The 19,370-nt window shown below is 44.5% G+C and overlaps 1 pseudogene across 1 annotated transcript; it reads right to left on the minus strand.

Annotated features, from left to right (window-relative positions):
• Positions 1-2,980: 2,980 nt before the first annotated feature.
• On the minus strand, positions 2,981-5,050 carry LOC100586641 (annotated as a pseudogene). Its single transcript, XR_122326.4, has one exon. The product of XR_122326.4 is annotated as an X-ray repair cross-complementing protein 6 pseudogene (transcript).
• Positions 5,051-19,370: the final 14,320 nt, after the last annotated feature.

Below are 19,370 nucleotides of genomic sequence, written 5' to 3' on the forward strand. Positions count from 1 at the left end.
TCTGCTTTTGGCACCTAGGATTTCATGAAGAGGGACTGACAACCTGAGAGCTGAAAAGCACCTCAAGAAGTCATCGGTCCAGCCTTGCCTCTAAGGGCTCTCCATCTCAATCAGCAGGACCCTCAGCTGGTCAGCAATGGATCAAACGTCCCAGCTTCTGGGGCCAAAGACAGGCCTCTGCCTCCATGCTCCTAGTCCCTTCCTTGAAGCGGTCGGATAATCACATGACGAGCCTCAAGCAAGGGACTTCAAGCTGGTGGCTTCCAGCAGCTAGCTTCCTGCTTCCGAACCATCATTGCCTCCTACTGAAGTCCTCCCATCCTCCACTCCCACATCCATCCAGGCCCTGGGAACCTTTGCCAAGAAGCAGATGATGGCGTCTGCCTTTGCCTGGGTGATGAGATGACTGGCTTCTGTCCCAGTTCTGCCACTCACCAGATGGATCAGTTTCTCATTGCTGCTATAACAAATTACCACCAACATAGTGGCTTAAAACAATGCAAATTTACTCTTATACTTTTGGAGGTCAGTGGTCCAAAACAAATCAGTTTCACTGGCCTAAAATCAAGGTGTCAACAGGGCTGGATGCTTTTGGAGGCTCTGAGGGGAGAATCCATTTCTTTGCCTTTTTCAGGTTGGCCACCTGTATTCCTTGGCTCATCGCCCCCTCCTCCACCTTCAAAGTACATCATTTCAATCTCTTTCTTAAGGTATTTTGTGGAGGAGGTCCCAGAGGCACCAAAGGGGTGACAAGCACAGATTGCTTTAACTGCTGCTCAGAGAATGACTCTGCACCAAGCCCTGTGCTGAAGGCTTTACACTCACAATCCTTGATATACACATGGAGCTCTTGTCATCACATCCCTTTCTCTTCTGTCTGTGCCAAATCTCCTTCTGCTTTCCTTTTATAAGGACACTTGTGATTGCATTCAGTGGCTTCTCAGATAATCTAGGACAACCTTCTCACTTCAAGATCCTTCACTTAATTACATACACAAAGTCCCTTTTGCCATATAAGGTCATATTCACAGGTTCCAGGGGTTAGGATGTGGACATCTTGTGGGCCATCATTTAGCCTACCATACCAGTAATAGGTCTTTGGCAAGTAAAGTCACCTCACCTCTCTGAACCTTACTTTCCTCATTTGTCCAAAGGGGAGAAGACTCCTGCCCTGCTGACTTCCTGGGCTCCCAGGAGGTTCCAGTAAGACAGTGAATGTGATGACATTGTATGCTATTGAGTGAACACCAGAATAAGTGCTGAGGCTGGTTCTTGTTGCCCTTCTCATGAAGCTGTGGTCCCCTCAGTTCAGTCACCCAGTGCTATCTTCCTCTCCGGAGCCCTTCCTCCGTGGCCTTTTCCAGGCACGTCTTGATGAATGTACTCCAAGTTAAATGTGTCACTAAGCCAACTGGCTCCTCCTACCCTCTCCCAATGATTGAGCACGTAGAATGGCTATGTTGACTTTGGATCCCAGGCACTGGCAAGTGAACACCTTAGTTGGTTAAAATATCCCTTCCCACTCTGCTGTGTTATGGTTTCAGTGAGACCCATGTGTATATGAAGAAGACTGTGAGTGTAGAGCCCTCAACACAGGGCTTGGCACAGAGTTGTTGTTCTCTGAGTGGCAGTTAAAAATGTCTGTGCTTGTTGCCCCTTTTGGTGCCTCTGGGACCATCCTTTACCCCCTCCTCTGCAAGATACCTTAAGACCACACCTAGCAGTCACAGCAGCAAGCGCAAGCACTTTTTGACATTTATGCCATTCTGGCCCTCTGCCAGTTGCTACCCATATCACTTTGGTTGGCCAAGCCCCATTGTCAGCCTCAGCTGGCCAGCATTCCTGGAGGCAGGTCACAGTTTCTTCAACAGCTGATAAGAGGTGTGTAAGGGGCATCAAAGGCTCCGAATGGAGAGGTGGAAAAAGCCCCTGGGTGCATGGCCCTGGATGACTCTTGGGGTTTAGAAGAGACCACGGAGATGACCAATGACCAACAAGCTTTCAAAGGGAAATGCTTGCCTCTCTACCAAACTCAGGGGAAGTCATATCTTCTATCACCCCAGGGGGGCTTCAGTTAAGCTTGTGAGACGCTGAGAGCAGAAAGACCTTTTCTGAACGTGATGTTCCCACCCCTCATCATGCCACTATGGAGACAGGATCTACAGGGAACAGGGAGAACTTGGCCATTATTTCCCAAGACAGCCAGGCTGGCAGCTTCAACTACAGGTGCTGCTCTTCTCATTCCTGATCTTCTGAGCACACCATCATTCCCCAGGGCCTTCCCCAGCCATCTTCTCTGCTGGGGTGTCCCATAGCCTTTTTATGAGTCCCAGATGACCTTGATTCCAAAACCTGACAAGGATATTGCAAGAAATGAACATTATAGACCAATTTCTCTCATGAACATAGTTCCACAAACCCTTAAGAAGATATTAGCAAACCAAATCCAATACATATACACATATAATATTTATTGTTACATTTATGTATATACATATAGCATATACATACATGAATATAAATACATATCTCCATTCCTATTCCATTAATATGTGTGTGCATATATATATGTATATGTATGTCCAGTCATATATATTCATATATGTTCATTGTCCCATTCATGTGTGTATGTGCAGACAGAGAGGACTTCATCTTCATAGTTCTGGTATTTTCAGGGTTCACCTCCCAAATAAATTATTTGTACTCCAATTCCTGACCTGGTGTCAGCTTCTGGGGAAATACAATCTAATTCAACACTAGCTAAGGTTTATTGTAGGCATGTGAGATGTGAGGGTGGTTAACTATTTAGAAAATCAACCAATGGGATTAATCATATTAACAAAGAAAAAGGAGGAAGTCACACAATCATTTGAATTGATGCAGAAAAGCATTTGAGAACATTCAACAGCCATCCTTAATAAAACACCAAAAAACAAACAAAAATCTCTTAGAAAACTAAGAAGGGAACTTTCTTTCTTTCTTTTTTTTTTTTTAGTACAAACTTAGGGCTCTTTATTCAGGCAGTAAAGTAAGGAACAGCAAAATGGGAGGGCTACACCATCACCATGGCAACAGAAAGCCTCAAAAACATAAAGTCCCTCGACTTATGTCCGGTAGACTCTTTCTAGCTCAGGAGAAACACATTTTAACTGGCTGAGGACAAGGCCAGGCAGCCTGGCCTCACTGTGGAAGGGCAGCTGGACGCATGGCCTCTGGTCAATCCTGGAAATGCTTGGTGAGGGCTTCCAGCAGCTCCTGCTTCTTCAGCCCACTCTTCAGCCCGTAAGCCCGGCAGGCCTCTTTCAGCATGGGCACAGTGAACTTGCCCAACGTGCCCTTGCTAATGTGGGTCTTCGGCTCCTCTTCTGAATACTCCACCTTGGGCCTTTTGCTTCCAGAACCTTCATTATCATGTTTTCTCTTGGTAACTTTCCCTTCAGGATTGTAATCTGGTGGGTAAACAAGCTCCTTAAACTCATCCACCAAGGAGCCCAGTCTTTTATTTATTGCTTCAACCTTGGGCAATGTCAGGTCCACTGCTTGTTCTGGCTCCATCAAATCCAAGGCCAAGGCCTCCAGGTTCCTGAAGTGCTGCTGCAGCACAGGGTTCTTAAAGCTGTCACTTCTGCATGTGAAGCGAAGCTTCTCAACGATAGCCTTCATCTTGTCCACCTGCTCTGGAGTTGCCATGACTTTTTCAGTAAAGGGCATCTTCCTTTTATCATCAGCAAAGGGCAAAAAGACCAGCTGGAAGCCTGGAGGAGTCACCTGAATTTTCTGGTCATCCAACTCTTCTTCCTGAGTCACCAAAGCCACAAAATAAGGGGGGATGTTCCTGTGGGGTGTGTATCTGCACAATGCTGCAACCTCCTTCTCCAGACACTTCATGAGCAGAGCACTGAACAGGGTTGAGCTCCCAATCACCAGCGACTCCTCTGGGTACACGAACAGGGAGGGCCTCAGGTAATGGCCTTTCTTCAGCAGTACCAATGGCTTGAAACCCATGAGCATCAAACCTGGATCATCAAACCGTTTTAGCTCTTCTGTTTCCTCTTTCTCCAGTATAATCTGACGACTCCCATAGATCTGAGACCTCTTGGTATCGCTAGGCAGAAGCAAACCGTCTGTACTTATATTAAAGGTCTGGGTCTTGGTTTTCACTGGTTCATTTATTTCCCGATAGAGCTTTATTGGAGGAGGCTTGAGAGCCTTCTGGACCAGATTATAAATGCCCACAGAGATCACTATATCTTTGTTGAGCTTCAGCTTTAACCTGCTGAGTGCTCACTTCCTGGTCTCTTTGGCGTGAACCTTCTGCAACAGGTCTTCTAGCTTGCTGGATTCCTCAAAGTGAACCCTGAGGTCCTCATCCTCTGCTATGCTGATGATATCTCTGTAGAACAAGGATCTATCAAAGCCTCCAGGTTTCTTCAGATGCATCAAGTCAAGGAAGATGCCTGTGTCTCGGAGATCACTGGCTTTGGTCCTGGCCTGGCTGGCTTTGGCACTCTCATTGCCATGGGGGTTGTCTTCATTGGTGAAGAGCATGATCTTCTTATGACTCATCTTGAATTGGACATCACTAAAGAGGTTGGCATGGACCCACAGCACTTCACTGAGTGAGTAGTCAGATCCATGGCCCATCAGGTCTTGGAAACGTTTTTGTCCCTGCTGCCCCTTAAACTGGTCAAGCTCTAGAATTTGTTTTGCACCTGGATTATCCAGCTCCTGTAAGATGTAAATATTTTTTAAATTCACTGAATTTTTGTCTTTCTCGGTACCATAGAACACCACAGCCAAGAGATCTCGATCACTGCTTATGATCTTACTTTGAATACACTGGATGCTCATGTCAAAAGGTGTCAACTCATCTTCACTAGGAGATTCAAACATAGCCTTGGAGGCATCAACCAAAAAAATCGAACTATCTTTTTCTGAATATTTATAGTCTCCTCTTGCTTCAAGGTTCTCTTCTTGTTCTTCTTCAGCTTCTTCATCGCCCTCGGTTTTGTAATATGACTCCCACCCTGACATGTTGGCTACTGCTCACTTTGGCTAAGAAGAGAACTTTCTGATCTGATAAGGAGAAGTCACACACAAAAAAACCCTACAGCAACCATCGTAATTAACAGTGAAGTATTAAAATCCTTCGTCATAGATTGAGAATGAGAAAGCGTTTCCTACTATTTCCACTATTATTTCTGTTTCGCATTATAGCAGAGGTCCAATGTAGTTCAATAATCTAAGAAAATGGGAGAAAAGCATAAAGATCAGAATAGAATACATAAATCTATTATTCACAAACTACAAGATTGGGTCCATAAGAAATCCAATAAAATCCATAGACAAACTATTAGAATTAATAAGTGAATTTAGCAAGGTAGTGGGATACAAAGTAAACATGTTTAAAAAATCACTTGCATTTTTATATATCGGCAACAAAAAGACAAAATAAATTTATAAAAGATATCACTTACAATAACACCAGAAAACACGAAATTCCTAGAAATAAATCTAAGATGTGCAAGATCTCTACACTGAAAACAAGAAAACACTGAAAGAAATTAAAGAAAATCTAAATAAAAGGAGGGATGTGCTATTAGTCATGTATTAGAAGACTAAATACTGTAAAGATGTCAATTTTCTCCACGTTAATACATAGATTTGACACAATCCCAGTAAAAATTCAAGCAGGCTTAAAAAAACTTTTAATACTACCAGATATTAAGAATGCTGTAATAAATAAGACAGTATGATATTGGTGCAAGGACAGTCAATTTGAAAATGTAACAGAATAGAGTTCAGAAATGGACCCACATATATATGGTCACTTGCTTTATGAAAAAATATTACATTTTCATAAATTATTATGGGTCAATTGAATATCACATAGAAAAAATATATCATGACTCCTAATTCATATCATACACCCAAACCAATTCCAGGTGATGTTTAAAAGGTAAAAAGTAAATATTTTATGGAAAACATAGGAGAACATCTTCATGACCATAAAGTAGGCAAAGACCTTAAATGGAACGTGAAACATACTAATAATATTTTTAAAAATGCATTAGACTACATTAAAATCAACAACTTTTATTTATCAAAAAACATTGAGTGGAAGAAGGTCATCCTTAAGGGGAAGAAGACATTTATAGTATATATTCAGATTCCTTGCCAAATTTTCTACTGGGATTTCTGTCTTTGTCACATTGATTTGTAAAAATTCTTTATATGCAATATATATTATGTATTCCAGATAGTTATTTGAGATATATGTCTCTGGCAGTGCCTCCAGAGACATATATCTTAAAGAACTATTCGAACATGTAAAGAATTCCTACAAATAAAAAAAAGGACTGACATCCCAATAGAAAGCTTGGCAAAGGGCCCAAACAAACATTTCTCAAAAGAAGTTATCTAAATGGCCAAAAGATGCTTAACCTTAGGAGTCATCAGAGAAATGCACATTAAAACCACAATGCAATATCACTACTGTAGTGAACTCTGTAGTGTGCTTCCCAAATTCCTCTTCCACAAATCAGGACCGAAGTACTCATCTCGCTGACCCCTATAAATGTTGATCACTGACAGCTCACAGCCTAGTTCCTCCTCCTGCTGGGGAGGTCTGCATCCAATGACTGGTTGATATGAGGTATAAAGGCTCAGTCCTCTGCCCAAATCTGAGGCAATTCTGAAGGGTCATCCCAGCTTCAGAGTTCTCCATGGCACTGGCCAAGGTCTTTGTTATGACTGCATCATGGTCCAACCTTGACCCCTGCCTAATCCTGCTTTCTCCACTTCCTCAAAGATACTGTTCCTAAGAGCACTCCCCAGTAAACTTTCTGCACACTAGTATTTATCTTGTAGTCGACTTTCCTAGGAACGCAACCCAGGGTGACTACATATCCACCAGAAAGACTAAAAGAAAAAAGACAATGCCATGTGTTGGTGAGGATGTGGACCAATCAGAATGCTCATATATGAATGTAGACTAAGCAGAATGCTCACATACTGTGGGTGAGTGTGTAAATTGTACAACCGCTTTGGAAATCACTGTGGCAATATAGCTGTATCTACTATAGCTGAACATGCATACATGGCCCAACGATTCCACTACTAAGCACTGTAACACATAGAAAGACAAATATGTTCACCAATAGATATGTACACAAATGTTTGTAACAGCATTGCTCGATGCAGTGCCGTCCAAACTAGAAGCAACTCAAATGCCCATCAAGATTCGACTGGAGCCAGGCGCAGTGGCTCACACGCCCATCAAGATTTGAACAGAGCCAGGTGCAGTGGCTCACGCCTTAATCCCAGCATCTTGAGAGGCCGAGGCGGGAGGATTTCTTGAGCCCAGGAGTTTGAGACGAGTCTGGGCAACATGGTGAGACCCCATCTCTACAAATAATAAAAATATTATCCAGGCATAGTGGCATATGCCTGACATGTCCCAGCTACTCAGGAAGCTGAGATGGGAGGATTGCTTGAGCCTGGAAAGTCAAGGCTGCAGTGAGCCGTGATCATACCACTGCACTGCAGCCTAGGTAACAGAGCAAGACCCTGTCTCAAAAAAAAAAAAAAAAGAAAAGTGGAATGGATAAATAAATTGTGGTATATTCACATACAAATCTCACAAACATAATATTGAGTAAAAGAAGCTGGACATAAAAAGGGAAGTTCTGGCTGGGCGCGGTGGCTCACGCCTGTAATCCCAGCACTTTGGGGGGCCGAGGCGGGTGGATCACAAGGTCAGGAGATCAAGACCATCCTGGCTAACACAGTGAAACCCCGTCTCTACTGAAAATACAAAAAAATTAGCCGGGCATGGTGGCGGGCGCCTGTAGTCCCAGCTACTTGGGAGGCTGAGGCAGGAGAATGGTGTGAACCCAGGAGGCAGAGCTTGCAGTGAGCCGAGATTGCACCACTGCATTCCAGCCTGGGGGACAAAGCGAGACTCCATCTCAAAAAAAAAAAAAAAAAAAAAAAGGAGGAGGGGAAATTCTGTGTGATTCTGATTCCATCTATGTAAAATATAAAAATAAACAAAACCGGTAGAAATCAGGATAGTGGTTACTATTGTGGGGCAATAGAGACTATGAGGAGCATGCTGGGGGTTTCTGGAGAGTGCTAATTTTCTGTTTGGTGATCTGGGTTCTGGTTACAGTGTGCTCACATTGTGGAATTCATCAACTTGTATGTGCATGATCTGGGCACTTCCTTGCATATAACGCTTCAATAAAACAATTTCCCAAATTGCAAAGAACACATGTACACACACACACACACACACACACACACACACACACACACACACATCTAGAAACTAGCAAAGGCAGAGTCCCTGAGGTTGCCTTTCAATTGCTGACATCCAATATGGTGTCTCTTCTCCTTCCTTCCCTCCTCCAGCCCTCATTCATTTATGTAGCTAGTTGAGTTGTGGTTAGGCCAAAGTTTTAAATGTATCATTTTTCACAAGCCAACTCCAGCATCTGAGAATGCCTAGGCTCCTTGCTCTATGCACCTTGACTCCTGGGGCCTGAACTGCACTTTGGCAGTGCAGTAGCCTGGCTGGATAAGGGTTGTGGAGGACACTTGAACAAAATCAGAAGTTTCATACTCACCTGCCTTGGCCTATTGATGGGCAGTGTGGGGGCAGGCATGGTTTTGTCATTACTGAGTGGGTGGCAGCTTGGGAGGGGAGACAGTTTTCCTTGATGAGTCAGTTCAGATACAAACAGGGCACTTGGTGTTGATGAAAATAAAAAGCCTTCTTCCCTGCCTGTTATAAAGGTTCAGCGGGTATGCTCCTTGATAAATGGTCACAGTAATGAAATTCACACTCTTTAATCACAAGGGCTATAACTTAATTAAAAACACATCGAGGATTGATTTGCGTTGGAGAGTTCTCCTGGTTCCTTGGCTTTATTAAATTCGGTGTTTCTTTGCTTAGCCTCATCTGACATGCTTATGTACAGAAGTCGATGGCTGAGGAACTGTTGCTGTCCTAAAGGGATGAACCTAGCTTTGGGGCCCTGAGCAGACCAGGTTGAAGGGAGATAGGGGCCAGGGTACCCAAAAAGGGGGCCCAGACCTGCAGCCCTTCTGTGCTTTTGCCTGCAGCATCGCCAGGCTGACTATAAGGAGTCCTCACTGTTCTGAGTTCAAGTTGGGGCTCTCCTTGAGCCGACGGACTCAGGTCTCTCAGGGGAGATCTGATGTTGGGGCAGCCTGGCTGGGAGAGAAGTCCTAGTGAGACCACCAGCACCACCAGACACATAGCAGAAGCTCAGGAATTACTGGGTAATTGAAAAAAGCAACAACAATAGCTTCCATTCATCTCATTGAGTGCCCACAGCTGACTTGTGAGATTGAAATTGTTGTTGTCCCCATTTTACATATGTGGAAAGCAAGGAGGAAGAATGTGGCGTTAAACGAATTACCCAGAGGGCTGTGGGATGTGAGGGCCTTGGCAGACACCATGCATCACTCATTCTCCACTCACACACACATAGATGTACTTCCATCATGTCTGCACCTGTGCAGATATGCCCAGACACAGACACACGGAGAGACATCCATCTGCACCAATAACATATGCAAACATATTCCTGTACATACACAGCAGATACGCACACACATCCACATACTTAACTTTACTCCAAACACACATGCATGCACATACACACACACACTCTCAAATATCTACACCTTCACACACCCAAATATACATACATACACATTTGTAGCCATGTAGATACACCTGGATGCAGGCACACATCCACAGACCCATACCTATGCACACTTCCCCCAACGCCCTCCCTACAGCCACACTTGTGCTGTTACACCCACTCACAGACATACAATCAAATACCCATATACATCCACACCCCCCATTTACATACACAAACATCCTCACCTGTGCAGATGCACTCCGCAATGAACACACATCTACACACATATGCATATCTGTATCTGACCCACTCATAGAGGTACACCCATGAAGATATACCTGATATAGACACACATCCATATGCCCATACACATCCAAATCACATACATACATACACAGACACATAGATTTATCTCATCTGCACATCCACATCCACGCAGATACATCCAGATGTAAACACACATGTGCACATCCATGCACATATTCATATACCTACACACACATGCACATACATTCACACCTATGCAGACAACACCCAGACACAGACACAAATCCACACAACCATGTATACCTGCATCCCCCAAACACACACTCATATACATATACATACATACACCTAAACATATATGCACCTTTGTGGATGAACCTAGTTATAGATACAAATTCACACACCCATTGATGTCCACACTTTCTGCATACAAATACACATATATCTATATACATAGCTGTGTATATACCTACACACACGAACATGCACATATATTTTATACAGACAAACACACCCCCAGGCATGTATACCCATGTATACACATACATCCATATTCACACATGAACACACACATAAACACACCAATATGCACATAAACAAATATACACACCCACACGTATATACATGCACACATAATATACGCACACATACATGTGGATACACTCACATACATATACATACATACACATGTATACATGCAACATACACATATACATACACACAAATACATGGCACGTAGGAGTGTATGTGTACCTATCCCAATGTTATATACACATAGTCACACCTACACACCCAGACACACATGCATAATGGACACCTATGTACACTCATGGACATGTACACACTCACACTCATTCATCCCAGAGGCCATCTGTCAAAGTCAAGCTCAATGACCCCTTTCCAGAAATCAGTGCCTGAGGGACAGTCCTAAGGAGCCAGGTCTAATTAGCATAATACAAATCTCCCCACCCACCTCAACCCTGGAAACCTTGGCAATGCTGCCAGCACAGCCAGCCAGCTGGGGGACTCTCCTTCCTCTCTTGAGAAAGCAGTGAGATCAGTGGCTCCCTCAGCTACACAGCCTACCTGCTGCACCAGCACTGCCTCCTGCACCAGTGCTGCCTCCTGCAGGAGAACCCATGCCTCTGTTGTGGGGCCCTGTGAGGTTTCCTGGATCAATGGTAGCAAATATTGTAAATCAGAAGACAATGCAGGAGAGAACAATGGGGTTGCAGTCATACAGGGCCTGGTGGCCTTGCTAGGGAGCTGGGCCTTTGTGCTCAAGGTCACCAAAATGTTTGAAGGAGGGGAGCGACGTGGTCAGATTTGTGTTTGCAAAGGATTCCTCTGGCTGCCACGTGGACAATGGTGGGAGACATGCAGTTTGGAGGCAGAGGGTCCAGGGAGGAGATTGGCACAGCCATCCAGGGAGGAGCAGAGGGGGCTTAGGCCAGCGTGGGGGAGGGAGATGGAGCAACCAACAGTGAGCTGGCTGAGAGTCTGGCCAGGACTAAGGTCACGGGTTGGATGGGGGCATGAGGGAGAGAGAAGGAGGGGCAGAACATGACATCCAGATTTCTGGGGTAGGGGACTGACAGGGCTATAGAGGTGGACAGGGACCAGACCGGGCAGGCTCCATGGGCCACAGGAGGGAACTAGGGCTTTATCTGGGGGCCATAAGAAGCTACTGAAAGGCTGGAAGCATAGGAAAAAAAATGTATTGTGCTTATGAGTATCAGGTTACTGGGAGGGGCCAGATGGGTGATCTGGAAAGGTGAACAGGACCCTCAGGAACAATTTGCAGCAGGTAGAGGGAGGCATGTGGCTATCAAACCAGAGCAGGCAGAGTCAGCCCCTGCCCAGCACCTCCAGGCAGTTCACCAGGACTGCACAGGTGAGGTTGTCCTTGTCAAACTCTGCCTGGAGGCCAGAAGTCCAAAACCAAAATGTCAGTGGGGGGAGTTCCTTCTGAGAGCTGTGAGAGAATCAGTTCCAGGCCTCTCGCAGCTTCAAGTGTTTCTTTGCATGGAGATGGCATTCTCCCTGTGTCTCCACATCATCTTCCCTCTATGTTTGCCTGTCTCTCTGTCTAAATGTCCCCTTTTTATGAAGACATCAGTCATATTAGATTAGGGCCCACCCTAATGGCCCATTTTAACTTGTTCATCTGCAAAGACCGTTTTCAAATGAGGTCACATTCACAGGTTCTGGGGGTTAGAATTTTAAGATCTTTTGGGGGAACACAATTCCAATCATAATGTTCATCCAGGCTTAACTATGAGCAGGAGTTCACAGGACCCCTCCTGGGTCAGGGCAGCAGCTATGGAAGGAAAGCAAGCTACTCAGTGCAGGCTGGGCCTGGGCAAGACAGGAGCCCAGGTCCTAGAACAATACTCTGCCTGGGGCAGACATTCATTCTGAGACCTGGGATACCAGTGAAGGGCAGGCCTCAGAGAAGGAGAGAGAGCTGCCCCAGGAGAGTATGGAGTGGGCACAGAGGCTGCCCAAGGGTGCAGAGGCAGAAAGACTTAGTGTTAGTCACCCTGCCTGGACAAGAAGAGGTGCAGGCAGTGCCTAATTAGTGTACAGAGAGCCTTGGCCAAGCGTTGGGGAGCAGGGGCTCACTGTGCCCCAGGGTGAGGGACACAGCCAGAGCAAGGGCTGAAGCAGTGGCAGTAGCAGCACTGAGGGTGAGGCATGCAGAAGTATTTCTGACTTCCCAGCTCTGAAGCCTGAGAGATCCCTGTTTCAGGGATCCAGGTACCTAGTCCCAGGTAATCTCAGTTATCTGACGCTCCCTTTCTGGGCCTTTTTCAGAAGGGACGTAGGGCACTTGTGCTAGGGATGGGCACTTGTAGGCCTGTGAGCTAAGGGATCCAACGGGTGGAAGCTCAAGTGGTACGGAAACAGAGGAGTGGAGCCCAACATGGATGGCATGTGGGAGCATGCATGCTCGTACACGACTGTGTGTGCCCATGTACATGTGTGTGAGTGGGTGTGCCTCTGGGTGCACTTGTCTGTGTGTGCATCATTGTTTACAGGGATTTCTTGTGCCTGTGCACATGGTGGGAGGGAGGCACAGGTGGTCAAACAAGGTTTGCCAGGGAAGCTGCTACCTGAGCTGTAGCTAAGCTTGATTTAAACCTATCATAAAAGTATTAGGTGGCCTACTGTGTCACCCCTCAGCCACCATAATCCATCTCCACCTGTCCCAGGCCTCAGCACCCCATCTTCTACAGACACGTCTCTTCTGTTGCAGCTAGCAAGGGGCCTGCTGGGTCCCCTGGCCGCCTGTGCACGTGCAGTTGCTAAGCTTTCACAGGCCACATTTCAGTCAGGCACAAGCTAGAAGCTTACTTGTTATTTGTTTTATCACTCGTAATCCAGAAACAATCTAGCTGCTAAACAGCACGTGCTCATTTGGTAACTGAGGTTACCTGGGACCAACTGAGGCCTGGCGTCTAGGCTGGCTAGAAACTGCCAGCAATGGTGGGAACAGCTCTGATAGTGTGGGGCTTGCTTTCTCAGTAAAGAGGAAGACATCTGGGTGCATGCCTGTCAGCCCAGGCCTGGATGCAGACAGACAGAGTCAGAAAGAGACAGAGACAGATAAAGAGGGAGAGAGAGGGCAAGAAGGAAAGTGAATTGGCATTAGTGAGTTTTCTGGATTTGGATCATGTGCTTTGCCTCTAGGTAAAAGTCCCTTACATGTTAGTGGTTAGGTGATAAGTACTACAGGGGCTAAGAAGAGAGAGCACCCTTGGGTTGAAGTCCCTTCTCAGCTAGGGGCCTCTCTCTAGTTGTGGGACCTGGCTGCACCTGTCTTCCCCCCATAAATGGGGATGTAAGAGCTGGGCTGACCAGCTCCCATGGCTGTTGGGAGGGCCAGATACAATGCAGCCTGGAGAAGTGCTTTGGGAACTGCTGATCTCTGCCCAGATACAAGAGCTTTTTATTGATTGTAAAGGAAATTGAGATGTTGGAAAAATAAGCATGAAGCCCAAAGAAGCAAATATTCACAACAGTAGCAATTAGCATCTGTACCTGCAGTCTACACCCTGGCTCCCCTGTGCCCAGGAGCATGGCCCCTTATGCGTCTTATATCTTCCAAGTAAATGAATCCTCAGGTACCATTTGCCTCAAACTTACTGTGTAGCCTGGAACCTCCTAAAGCAAACTGGCTCCATTTTGAATTTCTGCCTCCAAAGTCCTTAAAACCTCAGCAGTATTTCCCTTCTTTCAATGACAATTTAAAAGTCCCAGCTGGGCACGGTGGCTCACGCCTGTAATCCCAGCACTTTGGGAGGCCCAGGTGGGCAGATCACCTGAGGTCGGGAGTTCGAGACCAGCCTGACCAACATGGAGAAACTCTATCTCTACTAAAAATACAAAATTAGCTGGGCCTGGTGGCACATGCCTGTAATCCCAGCTACTCGGGAGGCTGAGGCAGGAGAATCGCTTGAACCCGGGAGGCAGAGGTTGCGGTGAGCCAAGATCGCACCATTGCACTCCAGCCTGGGCAACAAGAGTGAAACTTGGTCTCAGAAAAAAGAAAAGAAAAAAAAAAGTCCTTTACATTGCTCAGAAGCCTGGAGGGAGGCAGCCATCCCGAGTGCTTATCCTATTGCCTATGCCGAATTTAGCACAATTATATACAAGATCACTAACAAGCATGTGGCCCTCCTACACCATTGCAAAAGATCACATTGCTATCTCCATTTGAAAATATCTTATCAACCTTCAGACTGTGTTTATGTTTGATTGAAATGCTCCACGTGATTCTGCCTCTCTCTGTGTGTATGTGCGTGTATTTATGTGTGTGTTTATTACACACACAGACAGGTGGGAGAGGAATAGATAGAGTTAGAGGTAGTTGTTCTGGTAGAAAGAATCATAATCCATCAGCAGTTAGAGCTGAAGCACTTTGGGAGTGTCTTTGAGGGGTCCATGCTTTTCTTCCACACCTTCCTTCCATCCCCTATACTGGCATCAGAAGTGGTGAGGATGAAGCCTCATGCTCATAGGGAACCAGGCTAGGCTGCTGGTGGTGAGATTAGTGGATAAAAAGCCAAAAGTCAGGGTAGGGGAGTGATCTTCCCCCCACCCCCAAACTGGCCCTCACAGATTCTGCCTTTTCTCTGCCCTTCCTCCAGGGAGTAGCACCCACACCCTTCCCTTTCCAATAGCCACTGGGAGACAGGCAGGAGGGAGGCTGATTGGCCCTTTTCCTTTATATCTCTGTGGCATATGTTCTACCTGAGACCCTTTCTCCCCCAGAGTCAGCATATATGAGTTGGACGTAAACACTTATATACGGGATTAGGCTTATTTTTAGAAATGTATTCTTAGAAAGGGATCAACTGTAAGGGACTGTCATAGCCCTGCAGGGTTGAGGTCAATGGGTGAAGGGGCTCCCTAGCCCTTTCCTCTCCTTAATCGGGTTCCTTGAAGCAGAAGAAGACAGGAATGAAATGCAGAGAATCATAAGGGATGATAAGGCCAAAGGGTAAACAAAAAGAAGGAAGGCTTGACTTTCCATGGTCAGTAGCTAGGGATAAGGAAGTCCTGGGCAAGTCTGTCATCTGTGGGTTTCAGTTTGTCCATTTGTGACACGGGAGAGCTGGACTAGCTGGTCTCTAAGGATGACTCTAGCTCTTAAATGCCTTGAATTGAAATATTGGGCAGTTGGCAAGTGCCCAGGCCTCTGCTAGGCTATGCTGTTGGGGAAAAAAGGGACAAGGAGACAAAGCCTGTTCTCCTGTTGCTGGCAGTCCAGTTAGGAGGCAAAAACAGACAATGGCCAGGAAAGCCACTGGTGCTAAACCGTGGGACTGCACCAGTGTAGTCAGACCATTAAGATATATTAGTCAGTTCTCACACTACTGATAAAGGCTTACCTGAGACTGGGTAACTTATGAAAAAAGAAGAGGTTTAATGGATTCACAATTCCACATGGCTGGAGAGGCCTCACAATCATGGCAGAAGGTGAAGAAGGAGCAAAGGCATGTCTTAGGTGGTGGCAGGCAAGAGAGTGTGTGCAGGGGAACTCCCCTTTATGAAACCATCAGCTCTCATGAGAGTTATTCACTATCACAAGGACAAGATTGGAGAAACCACCCCCATGATTCAATTATCTTCACCTGGTCCCTCCCACGACACATGGGGATTATGGGAACAACAATTTAAGATGAGATTTGAGTGGGGACACAAAACCTAACCATATCGAAGGGTGTGCTTCGTAAGATTAAACCTCATCAATTGCCCAGAAGAAGCTTAACTGGCGTGAGAAACAAGAGCAGTGGGAAGTTTCCCTGGGAGCTTTAGAATGAAGACAGAGGAGATGTGGTGAATGGCCTAGACAACACTCATGTCAAAATTTAAATAGACCCATCTTTCCATAAGAGCTGATCTCCTCATGCCCCAGGTCAACAACTTGAGTTGAAAGTGACCTTATGATCTAAGGTGAATGAAAATACAGGAGATGGCCTGATAGGCAGAAGGGAGGCAGCTAGACAGCCTAGAGAGTTCCCATTGGTCTCCGTTGGTAAAAGCCCTCTGTCTACCCCCTCAGTTTTTCCCCCAACCCCACCACCACACGTGCACAATAGCCCTACCAATTTCTTGATGCCTAGAACTTTTAAACAATAGAGAGATTTTCAGTCCATGGGGATATATTGTCTTAAAATAATATTTCTCAAAGTGAGGTCACAGGGCTAGAATCATCATCATCTGGAGACTTGTTAGGAATGCATACTCTCAGGCCCCACCCAAGACCTAATGAACCAGAAGCTCTGGGGGCAGGTCCCAGCAATCTGTTTTTCACAAGCCTCTAAGAGATTCTGATGTATGAGAGCCACTGACAAAGTATCTCTCCCTCAGAAGAGCCAAGATGATAACCAAAATAATGGACTATAGTGTAAGAGGCTCTCAGACCTCTCCTGTGAGCATGGTGTTATGGAGGAGAAGTATAGACACAGACATAAAGTACTGGGAAGGGAAGGGGGCACTTCATAACAGCCTCTCAGGCCTGGATTTGGGAACCCTTAGGTGACATTGAAACCACAAGGTCTTCGAGAATGTGAGCATGATCATAGGTCTCCATGAGCACACACTGTTATTCAGTTCCTAGGACATCCATTATCCTTTATTCTTCTCATATCCTTTATTCTCCACTGGGAGATGGGAATCATTTGACCCAATTTGCAGGAAACAGGCCCTGTCCTATGCTACCATGAGGGCTAAGTTTTGAGGGACTCTGTAGATGGAGAAGAAACCAACTGGCATAATCTACCTCCTGCCCACAATTGAGTCTTCATTGACATAACCATGACTGCAAGCATACACTCCATATCTGCTGTCTCCCTTTCCTAGAGTGTTCCCTAGGGCTTTGCAACCAGTCCCTGGCCCAAGGATGGTAAATACAAGGCACAGGTACCACCATTCTCCCATCCCCTACCTATGTCAGATATCACTAATCAATCACAGTCTCCCCCTGAGCTTTGCCAGGACGTCAGAATCCTTTCAAGCTCAGTAGTCCCAGAAGTGGCCCAAGGAGTGACTTACTGAATGAATGAATGACTCTAAAAGTGTACCTCTGAGCTTCCCTATTCCAATCTTTGGGAAATGCCTGATTCTTGACAGTACGTCTGTGAGGCAAATACTTCAGATTTCCGGTAGTATAATCTCTCATATTCAGGATTTAGGTTGGCATATATGCACCAATTAAATAGAGAGCTGCCAAATACTGCCACAGGGTCTGCATGCAGGCATCTCACTGTCAATTCCTTCAGGAGATAATAACGTATGCATATTTTATGGACTCAAATAAGAGATTCACTTATTTCTGTGATAAGATTCCATTACAGCTGGTTTGCAGAAGCCCCCATAAAGTCAGGAAAATGCACCATAGAAAATAAACTCCAGAAATTTCCAGGCTTGGCATATCTATGTATGTACATTTTGGATTGGGTATGGCAAGAGGGTCATACATGTGGACTAAAAGGAAGGTTGATAAATGAGTGAGGGAGAATGTATTTAACCCCATTAACTTCATTCAGATTTTTCTTAATGTCATATATATTGTCTTCATTCTGTAACTGCTGGTGGAAGATAGGGCCATAAACCATTCTGAGTACCAGGGAAACGTCAGGCTTCAGTAAAAACAATTGCCTGCAGAATATAGGGATGGCTTTAAAGAAACAGAAAAGTGTGATTCATAAACAGGAAAAAACAAGCAGTAGAAATTGTTTTTAAAGGAACTTAGATGTTAGACATAGACATAATCTTCAAAGTAGCTATTAGAAATATGTCCAAATAACTAAAGGAAGCCATATTTAAAATGTTAAAAGAAAGTGTGAAAATTACCTGACAAATTAAGGATCTCAGTAAGGACAAACAAATTAACAAGAAAAACTAAATGTAAATTCTTACTTTGAAGTACGGTAACTGAAATAAATTCATTAGAGGATCTCAATAGCAGATTTGAGACAGCAGAAGAAAGAATTTGAAGATAGATCAATATTATCCAATTTTAAGAACAGAAAAACAAAAGATTGAAGAAAAATAGAGTCTCAGAGATTTCTGTGTCATATTGGAGTTCCAGAAGGAGAGGAGAGAGAAAAGAGCAGAAAAATTATTGAAGAAATAATGACAAAAATTTCCAAAATTTGATGAAAACCATTAATGTGAGCACAAAAGAAGCTCAACAAACCCTAAGTAGAATTATATTCTCTAATAACAAATTATCCAAAAAAAGAAATTAAGAAAACAATCCAATTTACAAATTAATATCAACAAATAAAATACTTAGGAATAAACTTCAGCAAGGAGATGAGAGACTTCTAGACTAAAAACTACAAAATATAGATGAAAGATATTAAAGCAGACACAAATAAATAAAAAGACATCCTATGTTCATGAATTAGAATAATTAATATTGTTAAAATGTCCATACTATGCAAAGTGATCTACAAGTTCAATGCTTTATCAAAATCCCTGGAGGATTTCTTACGGAGATAGAGAAAATAATTCTAAAATTCATATGGAAGCATGAAAAGCCCCAAATAGCCAAAAAAATCTTGAAAAAAAGGAACAAAGCTAAAGGCATCACACTTCTTGATTTCAAAGTATACTACAAAGCTACTGTAATTAAAACAGTATGGTGCCATTGGAAAGCCAGACATATTGACCAATGGAACAAAAAAGAGAGCCTAGAAATAAATTCACACATATATGGTAAACTAATCTTTGACAAGGTTGCCAAGAATACAGAATGGGGAAAGGATAGTCTCTTCAACAAATGGTGATGGGAAAACTGGATATCCACATACATAAGAAGAAAATTGGACCTTATCTTACACTATATACAAAAGTCAACTCAAAATGGATTAAATACTTAAGCATAAGACCTGAACTGTAAAAGTC

This window comes from Nomascus leucogenys, chromosome X (assembly GCF_006542625.1).
Source record: "Nomascus leucogenys isolate Asia chromosome X, Asia_NLE_v1, whole genome shotgun sequence".
NCBI classification, from domain to species: Eukaryota; Metazoa; Chordata; class Mammalia; order Primates; family Hylobatidae; genus Nomascus; species Nomascus leucogenys.